Source organism: Peromyscus californicus, unplaced genomic scaffold (assembly GCF_007827085.1).
Source record: "Peromyscus californicus insignis strain IS unplaced genomic scaffold, ASM782708v3 Scaffold_5__1_contigs__length_169319896, whole genome shotgun sequence".
Classification (NCBI taxonomy): domain Eukaryota; kingdom Metazoa; phylum Chordata; class Mammalia; order Rodentia; family Cricetidae; genus Peromyscus; species Peromyscus californicus.
Genome location: NW_026294573.1, coordinates 26321851 through 26337994, shown reverse-complemented (window position 1 = coordinate 26337994; position 16144 = coordinate 26321851). Strand labels below are relative to the sequence as shown.

The window sequence follows — 16144 nt, the reverse complement described above, 5'->3', positions numbered from 1 at the left end:
GGATGCTCCCAAATGTTGGCAGGCCAGGGAGGAGGGAGGGCATGAGAGGCTAGGGGCTTCGCATCCAAGACACCAAGCTCAGACTGATAGTATGTGCCCAGGCAGGCTGAGGAGGGCATAGGGATCTGTCTGACTGCTGGTGTGTGACCAGCTTTACTGTCACTGTGTTCGGTTGTGTGATATACACATGCGTGACCTTAGAGTCACACTGTGACTCTGTTATCAGGATGAGGCTGTCTGGGGGTATTCGTGGCACATCAGGATCCAGCAGAAAAATTTCCAGATGTAGGGCAGGCTGGGATGGGCATCTTTGTGGATTTTGTTGCAGAGATGGCTCAGGGCATGGGACAAGGGGCAGAAGGGCATTGCTGAATATTCCAGAAGAAGCCGGAACTAGGGACTTGAGAACCAGGAGAGGAAAATGTTTCAGGACACAGATAGGGTAGTTATTGGGGTGGTGGTCAGGCAGGAGAAGAGCGAGCTGGGAGGGAAAGGAGGAATGAAAGGCTGTGATTGTATGCTTCCTTTGAGGAGTGTGCTCTCTGTTGGGCAAAGAAGTCCACCTTGTGTGGATTCTATGAATGTACCTCTGAGCAGTGTGGGGGCAAAGACCTGGAGTTCCCCTGAGCTGCCCAGCCTGCAGACCATGGAGCCCCAGGCTCATTTTGTAAAATACTCATTCTTCTCACAGCAAATGGAATCTTTGTACTCCTTGGGGAAAATATGAAAAGACATAGAGAAGTGGGGGCCACTGATTAACACCATGATGTGTACCCCTTTGGCCTTTCCCCCCTCTTTGCTGGCTATTTATACATTTTAATATTATAAAATGGTATCTGAATCTCTCTACTCATGTATTTTTAACTTAGCATGGAATCGTGAGAATTTGTCTTGCATCATTACAGAGTCCTCCAAAATAGAATATGATGAAAGTGGCAATTATTGAGCATTTTTACCCGTAGGTGCCAGGCCAGTTCTAAGTCCCTTATAGCTATAATTTCATCGCATGTTCATAAGGTCCCTATAAAGTAAGTTGCATAATTTCCCTCCCTTTATAAAAGAGGAAAATAAGGACCAGAGGGGTTCTGCTGCTTGCTTGATGTCACATAGTGCTAGGGTTGTAGCCCAGGTTAACCCCCACTTAAAACCTGTCTTCTGGGCCAGCTCTAGCATGCTTTCTAGGATGGTTTTCCATGGCTGTATAGCTAGCTCTCTGCAATGTCTCTCCTCCTGCTAAGACTGTGACATGGTCTGTTGTTCCAGCCTCTATACAGATGTAAGGATGGCGTCCTTACCTGCCCCCTCTCTTCCAACCCCAGGCATCTTTGACTCAGTTATCCATCTGTGGACCAAATGATCTCCTATGGCTTCTGCCCCCAGCTGTGAGTCTACACATCACCCGAACTCATGACCCGAAACAGAGCTCAAAGAGTCAGTCAGTTCCTTTAAGTCACCCAGTTGGGAAGGCATTCCACCGAGGAGATCGCTGGAGAGGTCGTTCCCAACTCTTGGCCATAAGATTGAATTTGAATTACTGAGAGGGCTGGTGTTGTAGGTGCCAGGCAGGATGTATTTGTTGTTCTAGTTCATATGAGCCTGGCAATCACAGGTAAAATAAGCCTGGGGCTCGGGATGGGAATGTGGGAAGAAGAAACCTTCTCCCCTGCCCCTCTCCTTCAGGACTTCCTGGATGCTTGCCAAAAACTGTGCTGCTGGTGTTGGTAGACCACTTTGTGAGCGTAGAGGAGATTCCAGGCTGTGCTCTCGAACTCTGGGGCCTGTTCAAAGAAACAGATGTGAATGACTAGGCATCTCTTTACCTGTGGGGGAGATGAGAGTTCTTTGAAAGAGCATACTTGCCATCCTCTTCCCTAGCAGCAGGTTGCTGTGGATTCAGAGGAGAGGGGGCACACAATATGCCTGACTCAGTTTCCATTCTTTTCTCTACTGAGTGAGAAAAACATTGGGGTTTTCCTGAGGGGCTCCTCTCGTTGGGATAGTCTGGACTAGTGCAGGAATATGTTCTGCAACCTTCTGTTTCGCCAAGTCAGGCTATTCAGAAGTGAGCCTGCCACCTCTCAGTGCAGGAGTTCATAAACAGAGGAGACCAGCGGCCAAGAGTGCGGCAGGTAATAGTTGCTAGGCGACCCCGCAGTGACGTAATGAGAGTTGGGGCAGGAAACTGCAGAGAAACAGTAGGGGAGCCCATCCCCAGAGCCCATCAGCATGCGACATCTTGGTGGACTTGGTCTTTCTGGTTTGCACTGGCCTTCTAGAAATCCCCAAGTGCCTGCTATGGAGAAAGCTGTTACTACCATGAGCCCTGAACTGGGCCGTCCCACCATATTTAGAGAGTCCTAGGCCTTAGATCCTCTCGCCCTTCATTCATTGTATGGGTGCAGGGGATTGACCATGAGCAAAAGCTGTGCTTGAATAATCCCAACACAGTCTGCCCTACTCCTGACATCCATGTACTGCCACGGTACCCAGGCATACCTCTCCATATCACTGCCACGAATGTGCCACTGAGTCAGCACCCAGCCCCTTTCACAGGTGTGTATACATATACACACACACACACCAGATTTTCTTTGCCTGATGTGGGGGGCCTCTCTCTGCATGTTCTGCTCTTACTGAGTAGGTGAGTTTGACCTCTGATCCTCAATGGACCCCACACCTTCCTATCACATTAAATGAAAATGTTGTCAGTGTTGCTATTTTCAAGAGATCATGATATCGTCCAAAGGCTGGATTTGGGGATGTAAGAAACTGTTACTATGTGAGACCTGGGTCTCTGGAGGACTTTGGGTCAGACTGAGATGAGAAATTGCTGCCAGCTGGCTACAGAGACAGCCTCTCCACCAATGAGGTAATCACTGCAGGCAAAGGCAAGGAGAGACCACTAGACTTGCCCCTCTCCCCGCTTCCTCTGTCTTGTGGCCCATCATCCCAACGCAGTTCTTCTAGGGTTAGACCCCAAGTTCCATCAGGCCGTCTAGATGAGGAGAGGGCAAGCCTGGGAGTCAGATACACTTGGCCTTAGGTAACTTTATAATCTCGGTTAGTAAATGACCCCTTTGAGTCTCAGTTTACACATTTGAAAATGGGATTCATGCTATACAGAACATGCATAGAGGCTTGAACCGGTGCACTGCTGCCAGGCTCCTCCCTGGTACAACACTTCCGGTTTGGAGACCACTCCAGACCCATTCTCTGAGGGACAAGGGACAAGATGTGACATCTCTAGGGACCCAGAGCTTCACAGACTCCGTTCTCGCCCTCAGAGTCCCCTTACATTTTCCCCCTTCCTTGGATCGCTTTTGTTTGTGTTGTTAGGGACCCAAACGTTCTCGTCTCCTTTAAAGGCAGTCGTTTCACTGTTTTGGGGCAGCACTCTCTTTCCCTTTGAAAGACCTTGTTTTAATTATTGGGCATTCAACGCACGAAATTTAAACACACTGCAGCCATTTGATCTCTGTGACTTTTGACTAGGTGTTTCATTGAGGGACCATTAGAAGCAGCCGGAGTCAGAAGGCGCATGATGGATGCCTGAGGGGGTCTGCTTATAATACCTATTTGCTTATTTGTTCATTCACAGCCAACAGTTGGTTTCGATTATTTGTATGCTTTGTTACTCCTCCTATTTATTTTCTATAACCATTTATTGAGACCCTTCTATGAACCAGGCTTTCCTAGATACTGAGGACACAAAGACACAGGCCGGGGGCCTGGGGAGTTATTTATTCAGTCCACAAACATTTTTCTAATAGCCGAGCACTGTACTGGACCTTGGGGCTCACAGCTAGCACCAGAAGGAAACTATTATTCAATGGTTCACAATATCATACACTAGGTATTTTTCTAAGATGTATAAAAGAGGTTCTCCCAGAGGCTAAAAAGAGAAATGCAATGGCTAAGACTCTTTCAGTTTGAGAACTGAAACCCCATTTCCAACTGACTTAAGCTAAAAATTAAATGTGTTGATGTCTGTCACTGAACAGTCCAGGAGTTGGCTTCAGTTACTGCTGGATCAAGGCGAGCAAGCCATGCCATCTCTCCTCCCACCGCTTCGCTCTCTTGTGGATTCATTTCATCCTCAGGCGGGCTTTCCCCATGAGGAGGCAGAAATGTCTCCCATCAGGTCGCTGCCACCCACCTGTGTTAGTTGCCCCAGTAGGAAGAGGACATAGTGCCTTTCTTTCTTCTTATTGTTTATTTTATTTATTGCAAATTTCATACACGCATTTAATATGTTTGGATCCAGACCACCCCCATCCCTCCCTCCAGTTCCTCTTCTATCCCCTCCATCTCCATCCCCTCTTCTTTTTTTTCTCTCTTAATACATGAAGTCCATTTATTGTGGCCAGTATATGCATGAGTATAGGGCCATCTATCACAGCAAGCGTAGCCTCCCAAGGGCCACATCGCTAAAGAAAAAGGACTTCCCCTCTCCCAGCAGCTATCAGTTGCCAGTGACTCCTCAGCTAGGTGTGGGACTCCCTGACCTACTGCCCACTCCATGCCAGGGTTTTGTCTGGCTTAATCCCATGCAGGACTTGTCCATGCCGTCATGGTCACCATCAGTTCATATGCACAACTCCCCTGCTGTGTCCAGCAAGCATTCCTTTACTGTAGTCAACCACTGCCTCTGGCTCCCCTCTTCTCTAGTGACTCTTGAGCTGGGGGCCAGAGGGTGTGATACTGATGTTCCATTTAGGGATGAGCCCTCCATGGCCTCTTATTGACCAGCTGTGGATCTCTGCGTCAATCATCATCTACTGCAAGAAGCTTCTCTGATGAGGGTTGAGAGATGCACTGATCTGTGGTTAGAACAGTATGTCTTTAGGAGTCAGTTTACTATTATGTCCATTTAGCAGAATAATAGTGGTAGGTTCTTCCCTAGGGCCTGTGACCTAGCTGGCCTCAGATTCTTGCTTCACTAATAGTGCCAGGAATAAGTTCTCTATTTGCAGAGTGGGCCTTAACTCCAACTAGAAAGTGTTTGGTTACTCGGGTAACATTGGTTCCTCTGTTACCAGTGGGCATTTATTTTGACAGGCCAGTCATTACTATAGCGTGCAGAGTTCACAGCTGGGTAGGACTGGTAATTATCTTTCTTCGCCCAGTAGCATGCATAACACCTTCCAGTACTGTGAAAGCTAAGCCAGTAAGGATGAAGCTTCCTGGTCAGTACTAGCTTAAACTCTTCACGTTCTGAGTCAAACATGTGGTGTCTTCATCAACAGGGTCTTAGCATCAAGTTTGGGAGGCGTCCAAGAGAGCAACCAAGAAGAATGGTGATAGGCTATAATGTTTTGGAAGGTGTCTGTGTGACCCTACCTTTCTTGATGGTACCTGCAAAGGCAGTACCACAACTGCCCTCAATCACATGTCCACCCCTCAGCACTGTGAAACCAGAGATGTCCTCATTGACCAGAGCCAGGTCACATGACTGCAGACCTCTTGCTGGGAGTACAGTAGGGATGAGTCCAAGGATGTTAACCATAGGGGATAGAAAGTTGAACGTTAAGACTGTCTGTCCTTCAAAAAAGTCATCAGACTTCATGACACAGGGGTGACATTGCATCTGAGACTGAGCGATGTGTCCCCAGGGATCGTTTTTATGTTGAGTCAAAGAATGAATAAGATTTTGCCAATAGCTTGGAACAGGAAGGAAGGATCCTCAGTGTTGGGGGCATTGTAAGCCACGTGCAAGGATTGGGGCAGGAAGAGGCTAGTACATGAGGCTCTAAATGAACAGGAGAGTGTGGGCTCAGGAGAACCTTGCAAGCCCTGTGTTCACAGAGAGGTTCCACAGTTCCGGAAAGCTACTGAAAGTCTTAAGCACAGGAGCAAGAATACTCTGAATTTTAATGGGGTCAAACTTGAAGGCCTAGAAGGCCGCTGTAAAACTTGCTCTCAGGCACTGGGGCTGGAGAGGGACCTGCCTGAACTGCTGCTGCAGCCCAGAGGTAGAGAAGGGAGGACATTAAAAACATCTCAGATACAGGGCTGAGGTGACAGCTTGATGACTAGAGTACTTGCTTAGCATGTAGGAAGCCCTGTGCTCAATCCTTAGTCTCAGATAAACTGGGTGTGCACCCCTATAACCCCAGAACTCAGGAGGTAGATGTAGGAGGATCATGAAGTTCAAGGTCATCCTCAGACATATAGTGAATTTGAGGCTAGCCTGGCCACATGAGACCTGAAGGCTCATAGGAAGGGTGATGAATGGAGGAGAGGAGTTGGGGGGCATCCGTGTCTCTGAGTGAATGACTGTGGGGGCCGCATACTAAACGGAGTACGCAGGGAAGAGGCGGGGCTAAGGTGGAGGAGATAGGTCGTACCTGCTGGCCGTTCTAGCATAAAGCAGGCGGTGTAAGGAAGCCAAGTCTTCAGCAAGGATGGAAATAAGGCTGCATGCTGTTCATAGCTCTGAATAACAGAACTCGGGGATAAGACCTGCAAGGGTGGTCAGTGAACTCAGCAGTCATGTCAGCCAAATTTGGTGTCAGATTTCCCTGAAGAGTCAACAGCTCATCTTTATTTTTACCCTCACTGTCACGGGCCACCCCCATCTTTATCACCAGTCTCCTTTCATCACAGCTTTATCTATCTTCGTAGTTCTTAGGCCTGTGCCTTGTGTGGCGTTGGGCCTGGCCCTGGGAGCATGGTGGTGGAGAAGACAATGGGGGCCTGTGCTACTGTGGAACTTACGATCCCCAAACAGGCACCTGTGAAATCTCATAACAGAATGAGCAGAATGGGAGGAGACTGAATGGGAGAAAAGGGTCAAGGGTGACATCACTGAGGGGGAGGGTGGAAGCTGAGACCTTCCCGATGGGGGGGCGGAGCCTGTGAAACCATCACATGCCCTAACTGCCTTTGAACTTCATGCAAGGCCTGGAATGTGTCTTCTAAGGTTTTTCTCCTCCTGAATGTCAGAAGCTAGGCAAGATCAAGGTCCCATTCTGGCAGAGATGTCCAGAAAGCGGTGGGAATGGTACAGGGCTGGGGATGCTGAGCCTGACTCAGGGGATCTGGTGAGCAAGCTGACCAAGGGAAGGCAAGGCTAGGACCCTACTGTTGTCCCCCAGCTGTGTGATGCCCCCACTGCCTCTCCTTCCCTGTTACATCGCACTGCCTTAAGCCACACCAAAAACTGTTCGCTTCTTCTGATGGAGCCCATGAAATTGCATCTGTTTTATCCATCAGGAGCCAGGCCATAAATAACTAGCCTTTTAAAATCTCATCTCATGCATCTCTTGGAGTTGGAAATAACATTACAAGCTCCATAGCCGAGCCATAGGAAAGGATTAGTGCCTTAGCAGGCCGCTGGCATGCAAGGGTCTGCAGGGCCAAGGCCCTGACTCCCACGCTCCCTGCTGAAGAGCAGCATGACTTCCTCTCCTCCCTTCTGCAGGTGAGAACATGCTTTCAGAAAGAGAACAAAAGGCTGAGCTGAGAGGAGCAGGGCTCAAGGCTGTGTTGTCTGCCATAGACACAGGGGCTTTGCTGAAGCTTGGGGCTCACAGTCCTGTGTGTGGGAAGTCGAAGTTGGGCAGCTGGCCTGCCCCCCATGGCTCTGACGGCATGCAACAGGTTTGTACTAAGTATTTCATCTGCTAGGAGGCCTGTGCCAGGGCTGTGAAGGGCACAGACAACAAGATGCTGTCCTCGGCCTCTCCCAAGGAGCTGCCAGGTGCCTGGCGGCACAGATAAGACAGATGGAAGAAATTGTTCTGGGCCCTTCTTGGGGGGGCCCCACATTCTGGCAAGGCCTGTCTTCCAGAACAGTGTTGATTCATTCAGAATGTCCAACGTCTCCATTTCCTTGTTTGGCCACAAATGTGCACTCCACTCATCCTTGACTTAGTCTAGCCTATGTTCCACCGGACTTCCTCCCCTCTGTGGCTCCTGCAGTCTCTTTCCAGGTTCCCCAGACGTCCTCGGCTCTCTCTCTCTGAACCTATACTTCATTCAATCTCAGCTTCTCTCCAGCCAGTGCCTAGGGTGTGACGCTCACAGATCCACGGAGGCAGCAGGATTCACATAGAAAACTGGCATTTGATAATCTGTTGGAGTGGTTCAACTCCTCAGTCTGGGTCACTTGGGAAGGGAGGGAGTGAAGCTGGTCCAAGGAGGGAGACTTCATGGAAGATGTGACGTGACTTCCAGTGTCCAGGTCATTTGCCGCCCAAGCTTCTGTATTTTAAGAAAGAGTCTCACTGGAACTGGAGCTGGCTCTGTACGCTATGCTGGCTTCTGGTTCACAAAGCTCTTAAGTGCTGGGATTAAAGGCATGAGCTACCACACCTACCTTAGCCCAAGCTTCTTGAAGAGGGGTCTACACTGTGTTCCTAGCCTTTGGTTCCTGTCATTCCCCTCATCTGCTTCCCCCTTCAAACCTCAGCCTTCCCTGAGCCTCTTCACTCAGCTGTCATCATCAGGGGACACCCATCCCCTCAACAAAACCCACTGCTGACTCCAAAAGACATTTCAGATGCCATCCTGAAAGATGATCTCTAACACTTAACATTGGGTATTTTATATTGGGTATTTTCTCCTTTCTCTACCTCCAGGCTCCTCTTTCTGGTTTTTGGCTGCATTACTGGGATTTGAATCCAAGGCTTCGCAAATGCTAAGCAAGTGTTCTACCTTGGAACTATATCCCCACTTCCTTTTTTTCTGGCTCCTCCATGGACCTGTCTAAGCCTTCCTTCCAAGTGTCTCTCCTTTGGTTGCCTTAAGGTTCCATTCCTGCCTGATTGCCCTGTTCAAGGAGCACATCTTTTCCAGCTGAGCTTACCTGCTATCAAGGCTTCAGACACAATAAATTTGTTTTGAAGCCCAAAGCTGGATTCCCTAGCCCACCTCGCCACTGAGTATCAGGACTGTAGAACCAATAACTTGATGGGTGTGGCCCCAGCCATATGCCACCATTGTCTCTACCCAAGTTAGTCCCCTCTCTGCTCATCATTGACTGCACAGAGGCCAGATTTGTTTCCTGTGTTAGTTTTTGGCACTACCTTGTTATCTCAAACCCGGGGACTTGTCCCCTCTCCATCCTCATCTCGCAGCCACATTCAATTGAGGGCTGAGTTCTCCCTGCACACTTCCTGTGTCTTCTGACTCTCACAGCCACTCTCTCGGGTTGGCCCATCATCTTCTCTACTTTGTGGGTTTTAATAGCCTTTCTCCTGATCTCCCAGCATCTTGGCTCTCTCTAATTCATTCCCCCCACTGCCATCAGAATGGCTTAATTAAAATGCAGCTCTGACATTCTGAGCCCCAGGCAACAGCTCTCAATCATTCTCTGTTGTCTAACAGACAGAATCCAAGGCCTTGATAAGGCACATAAGATCCATTTGGATCTAACTAGCCCTTGCCTCCCACGCCAGCCTCATCTCTTGACTCCCCCCTAATTTTAAAACCATCAAGCCAGGGCACTCTTCCAGAGGACCCGCGTTCAATTCCCAGCACCCACATGATGGCTCACAACCGTTTGTATCTCTAGTCCCAGGGAATCCAGTGCCGCCTTCTGCCCTTCATAGGCACCACGTCCACTCATGTTGCACAGACATATATGCAGATGAAACACACACACACACACACACACACACACACACACACACACACACACAAAATAAATAAAATAAACACATTTTAAGAAGAAAAAGCCACCGACGCTAGAACTCAGTCATGTAATACCACTAAGGAATATTACTTGCTTGATGAAGTGTCTATAATCCAGAATCATGCAAGTGGGTACCCAGGCTCAAGAGTGCCCCCCCCCAATTTGGTGGCTGCACTATCTGGAGTATGTCACCTTCTCCAGTGGCATGGCAGGGAGGATTAGGTAAGAATCCAGCACAGACTTTTCACTATCCTAACCCAGATATAATACACTTTTCTCCTGGCTCCTTTTTCATTGGTTGGAAATTACCACAGTGTCCATACTAGCTACGAGGAAGCCAGGAAATGTGGGTGAGCAGATAAAATGCTTGGTGAGGTGACCTCTGCCGTACCCTGTGTCCCCACAGTTGATGTCCTGCTCCTATCCCAAACCAGCCTCTCGCTGTGTCCGGGTCTCATCTTCTCCAGACATCCCTGCTAGAGACAACCTTTGCTTTTCTTGCATCCTTTAGTTCCTTATCTCTTGACCACTCTAAATACACCTAACATCATACAGCCATGTTCTAGTTTCTCCCACCTAAAACCTGAAACCAAAAAGATACCCACAAAATTTCCTCTTTCTCTATCCCACTCAGTTACCATACAGTTTCTCAGCTACCCCAAGTGCTGAAACAGTTCTCTTTCTTACTTGTGCTCAACATTGTCACTAAAGCAGACCTTACTAAGGCTGCAAGTGACCACAGGTGGCCAAATCCACTATCACTAATCCATCCTCATGTGATTTGGTTTTCTGGCAGCATATTGGCATAAGCCAGAGTCTTCAGAAAGGAGGAAACCTCATTTGAGAAAATGCCTCCATAAGATCAGGCTTAGGAAGCCTGTAGAGCATTTTCTTAATTAGTGATTCATGGGAGAGGTCCCAGCCCGTGGTGGGTGGTGCCATCCCTGGGCTGGTGATCCTAGGGCCTATAATAAAGCAGGCTGAACAAGCCATAAAAAACAAACCAGTAAACAGCACCCCTCCATGTCCTCTGCATCAGCTCCTGCCTCCAGGTTCCAGCCCTGTTTGGAGGTCCTGTCCTGACTTCCTCCAGTAATGAACAGCAATATGGAAATTTAAGTAAAATAAACCCTTTCTTCCCATTTTGCTTTTTGGTGATGGCATTTCCTCATAGCAACAGTAACCTAACTAACACGGCCTCCTCCTCTTGACTACCAGGAAGCCATGTGTCTGATACCATGGCCATTCCTGGGCATCTCTTCTCCACTGCTCAGCACCTGCCCAGCCTTTTCACTTAGATCCAAGAGGGCCCAGAATCCTCCCTTTTCCCATCTTCCCTCATTGCCAGGTGACCTCACAGATCAGTTTTCAATATTGTCTGTATGCCAGCAGCTCTCAGTTAAAATTTCAATCCTCTGAGCTCCATGTATATTAAAAGGAATCTTAAAATGAACACATCCAAAGTAGATGTCTTTTTTTAGTGTGGTGAAATATGTATTACATGAAATTTGCCATTTTCCCCCTAAATATACAATTTGATGGCATTAAGGATGCTGGATAACAACCCTGTCCATCATTGCCCACCCTCCCATCCACTCCCAGCTGAAGCTATATAGCCATTAAATGACAGCCTCCAGCCTGTGGTGACCACCCTTCTGTCTGTCCCTCTGAGTCTGACTCCTCTGAGAATCTCATGTAATCGGATCATACACATGCCCTTTTGTGTTTAGAATAATGTTTCCTGGGTTCACCAGAGTCAGAATTTCGTTTCTCTTCAGGCTTATATCCCATTGTGAGCTTGAGGCTCCTTCGGTTTCCCCATTCTTTCTCTGGTTGTGATGGTTTCTTTGCAATTTGGACTTCTCCTTCCCTTCCTGCTGAAAAAGTTCCTCTCCCTCCCTTCCCTACGGCTTCCCACATCAGCCTGTCTCCAAGGATAAACCGCTTTTGCCCACTCTGTGCCATCGGTGTCTTTGGGCGGCTCAGTGACCCGATTCTACCCAGAATCCATTCTCCAGGAAGCAAGGCACACGTTCTAGTTGTCAGTCAGGTTGAATCTTGGCTTCATGTCTCATCCCTCAGCAAGGTTCTGCCTTGCCTAGACTACCCCTCAGACTTCACTGTCTCTCCATCCTCACCACAGCCCAGCTACAACCTGCCTTCCTCCTTCCCCGGATGTGCTGGCAGGACCTGTCTCTATCCCTTCTTAAAGTCCTCTTTCTTCAAAACATGCTCGCCCTCCCTCCCTCCCTCCCTCCCTCCCTCCCTCCCTCCCTCCCCCCTCTCTTTCTCTCTCTTTCTCTCTTCCCAATATCACACACTCATTTAAATGACCTGTGGGTTTTGAAACGTTAAGTTCACTTTAAATATCTCCTCCCCAGGAAATCTTTCAATTCCATACAGTCTCAAGCAGACCCTGGCTGTTTACCATAGTATCTTATAGTATCTTGCTTTATTTCAGGCCTTTGTCGATACCTGGTATTTTCTTACTTAATGATATATCTGCATTTTTTCATGCCTTTCCTGTCCTCTCCACCCCCATTCCAATTGCCTGAGGAATGAAGAAGAAAAGAAAAAAAAAAAAAGCCCCAGGTCCTGGGTTTGCACTTAGTAGGACTCTAGGGTGGTTTTGCCCCGAGGACCATGCCTGGCTGATCTCAGCGTCCTGTGGCTAATTGCAAAGGTTAACATGGAGCCTCTCCAACCAAGTATTTTAAGTAATCACCTTCCTGGGGGACATTTGCAAATTAGCACTGACTCTTGCTGATTACTCCTCCTAAACTCCGTCTGATTAATAATTAATCAGCAAACCGCTTGTCCAGAGAAAGCTGATCAGCGCCAGGAAAGATCTTAAATCATGCAAGTCATCGGCCAGTCCTAAAAACACAGAAACAGCCCAGCGGTGGGCAGGACTGGAGAGGACTGATGGCCGCGTGAGCCATGGATGGTCTCTGGGTTGTTTGTTTTCTGTTTTTGTCCCCCCCTTTCCTCTCACCACCTTTTGACTGAGAAATCAGTTAGGCTCCTACTTAGAGCCTGAGAGAGACTTTCTCTGGCACAGAAATAGAAATGTGTTAAATATCACTTTCTTTTTTATTCTTTCCATTCAAAAGAGTTTTGGTCTGAGAGGCAGAGGTTAAAATTAACCAGTTTGCTAAGCAAATGGCTGTCTGGTGCGTCATGCCATTTTCTGAAGCCCCATCAGTTTCAACTCTTCACTGGAGCCCTTGGACCAGCACACCTAGCTAGCAGTAAGTAAGAAGCTTAATGGGTACAGCTCACTGCTACACCCCAGGCTTGGGGAGGAATCAATTTACCAGCCACCTGTCCCTCCAGGATTCCCTCAAGTGCCCTTTGCCTCCTGCCTACAAACCCCAGGGTGACAGGAGAAAAGGCAATCAGAGAGTGATGAACACTTCCATTGTCAGCCGTGAACTTGACGACCGCTGGGGGCCCCTTTAAGTCTCAGGCATTACCTCCTGTCCAAAGCCAGGCCTGTGTAGAGCTTCCTCTTCTCCTGTTTCCTCCGTGGGTCACCGAGCTATGGCTGAGGTACGATGCAGAGAAAGTAGGAGAGGTGTGTCGATGTTGGACTCTGGGCCAAAGAGAAGAGAAGGGGCAGGAAGGAAGGCCAGACTGAGTGAGGGGCATGAAGCCTTGATTGCCATGAGAAGCATTCGTGGAAAAGATGACACCCCTCACCAACTGTGCTAGAATGCTCTGGGGTGAGACTGTGGGTCTCACTGTGCACTGCCGTGGAGGTCCTGGGCTTGTTCCAGCCCAGGGAAGCTCTGGGGAAACATATGATGAGGGACATCAAGGAGTATGAAGCAGGGGGTGAGCCCTCTCAGGAACTCATTGTCTCCTGACTGTCTGGTGACAGGCAGGATACAGAGAGAAGAGGTGGACAGATGCTGCAGCTTCTGGGGACCCCAAATCTTCTTCTAAAGACCCCCCCCTTGATCGTACTCCTGCTTTCCAAACTACCTCCTAGAACTGACTCTACTTCTCAAATTCCCTCCAGTAATTTCCTGCTGAGAAAACTGGCTGATGTTTCAGAACACAGACTGATGTCCCTACGCTCCTCCCCAGACTCCACAATCCTAAACTTCTCAGACTAGCCCTTGGGGATGGTATTTTTTAAATTTTTTTTTTAAAGTCTGTGTCTGTCTATGTGTGAGATTGTGCATATGGGTGCAGTGCCCCCAGAGACCAGAAGAGGGCCTTGGATTACATAGAGTTACATAAGGTGATTGTGAGCTGCCTAAGATGGGTGCTGGGAACTGAACTTGGATCTTCTGCAAGAGCCAATGCACACACTTAACCATTCAGATGCTTCTCCAGCCCCAGGGTGTAGTGTTTTTTTTTTTTTTTTTAAACACTCTTATAGGAGTTCTGAAGCTGATGAAAGTTTGAGAGCCCCTAGGCCTATGAGGAGCTCCCGCAGAACAGTAAGGAAAATGGTGGGTTTAGCCATTAAGAAGTAGTAAGCCTTCACATGAATGGATTCATTATTGAATTTCTCAGCATATGCTTGACATACGTGTTGGGCTATGATTTATTCATGAGTTCGAGCCAGCACATCTATGACCTAAAATGGAGCACAATGACTCCTGATGGACTCTCTTCATGTACTTCACAAATAGATTTGCCTTCCAGTTCCATGCTGGTTTGGGGGATAAGCAGGTGAAGAAGAAGGTCTCAGCTCTTGAAGGGACTTCTGAAGTCGACTTCACCCCCTTGTCTGCTTTGTGTAGACCTTGGCAAAAGATGTCTTTCTTCCCAGGTCCTTGAGGTTTGAAGCACCTCTCTCTGCCCTCCCTTCCCCACACTGGCATGAGCGACTTCACTTTTTCATCCATCCCCCTCTCAATACTAACTCCTTAGAGCACAGACTTGGCCCACCATCAGTGAGCCCTCCGAACACAGCGTAAGTCCCTGCGCCAAGAGGTAGAAAGATTGGCAAGCAGCTCTTGGTCTTAAGCATCTCCATGACCTCCTTGCAGGCTCTTTCTCTCACCACCAAATGGGAAAACATGTGGCACCGGGCTCCCCAGGCCTAATCTCAGAGCCCTTTGGCAGTGGGAATACCCTCAGGATAAATGAGCACTGTATAAATAAACCCTGTGATTAACTTTAGCCTGCATGCTGCTCATCAGTGGCCACTCATTCATTTATATAGTAGCTGCCTTCTGTCCTCTGAGTTACTTTTTCCCAGCTTCCACCCTTCCATCTGGGAAACCAACTTTTCTTCTCTCTTTCTCGTGTGTGTATGTGTGTGTTTCCATATTTCTGTACTTTATCTGTATGTATGGCCTTCCTCTATTTGGAGGATTCTGCATGTGAGATCGTCAGTATACATCCTTCTGTGTCTGGCCGATGCCACAGGGAACAAGGGCACAGCTAACTCTGAGATGGTGGATAGGCCAGTTGGCTCCACCATAGCAACCACATGCACAACACTGTATACACGCATATCTTAGAGCATCATCTTAGATATCTTAAATACACTTACAATTTATTTTTAAAGTTAAAAATGCAGACAAGTATCTATTGGTCCCCTCTGACTGAATTGGGGCTGTTATATTTATCGAATGCCACCCTTGTCTCGTCCCAGTGAGATTTCCCTGCCATTTTTGAATTAGGCATCAGCATGGCCATCTTACAGGTAAAGAAAACTAACCTTAGCGATTTAGCCTCCTTCTCACACACTCTCCTGAGCATCTGGGCTTCCTGGGTTTCCCCTCTGGCTTCTTGGGCAGATCCCACACCAGCTGGGCCAGGGTCCTCCCTTCCCCTCAGGGCAGGCCCAGCGGTGGTGTCTCTCTGGCCTCTCCCAGTCTCTGCCCTCCTCCTGCCTTCCTCCTGCCTCAGCACCCCTGCAAGAGTTGTGACCAGAGCGACCAGATGTGAGACACCTGGCTAAGGGTCCATGTACATTACTCCCTAACCTTTGGAAACTCTCCCCAAAGAATAACCCATCATTCTCCATCGAGGGGACAGTCTGAGGGGCCAAGAGAGAAAGACAGGCAGGAGCTTAAGTGTCTATGCACACAACTGATCAGTGTCTAAGCTGGGCGGGAGTTGAGCCCCCATCTCTGGTCTCCCAACCAGGATCCAAAGCCCCCACCTCTCTCCTCTCCTCCTCTGTCCTCAAATGCACTTTTCTATCTTGACCCCAAGGAGGGCAGCCTGGAGGAGCATGGCCTTCCCAGTGGATTTCAGGATCAAGTGTGCTGCCAGCAATTCGGGCGTCCTCAGTGAGCTTGCCCTCTGGGGCCCTTGTGTAGCCTTACAAGAACTCATTTGGCACAGTGGGCCTTGGGCAGGCCCAACTCTTCGTCCTGTCTGTCCTTCCTCAGACCTTGCATCGCAGTCGGACAGGGACTGGCCTCTCTCCCGCACCCCTCCTCCATTCCCTGCCTCCCAGCATGTGCTCTAGGTTCAAGGTGCTGCTGCTAGTCTCCGCCCCTGCGGTTGCTGAGTCAGAGGTGCAGCCTGAAGCTG

The 16144-nt window shown here is 48.7% G+C and overlaps 1 protein-coding gene across 1 annotated transcript in view; it reads left to right on the top strand.

The window, feature by feature from the left end:
• Positions 1 to 16144, top strand: part of Csmd2 (CUB and Sushi multiple domains 2) — a 573936-nt gene that overhangs the window by 227457 nt on the left and 330335 nt on the right.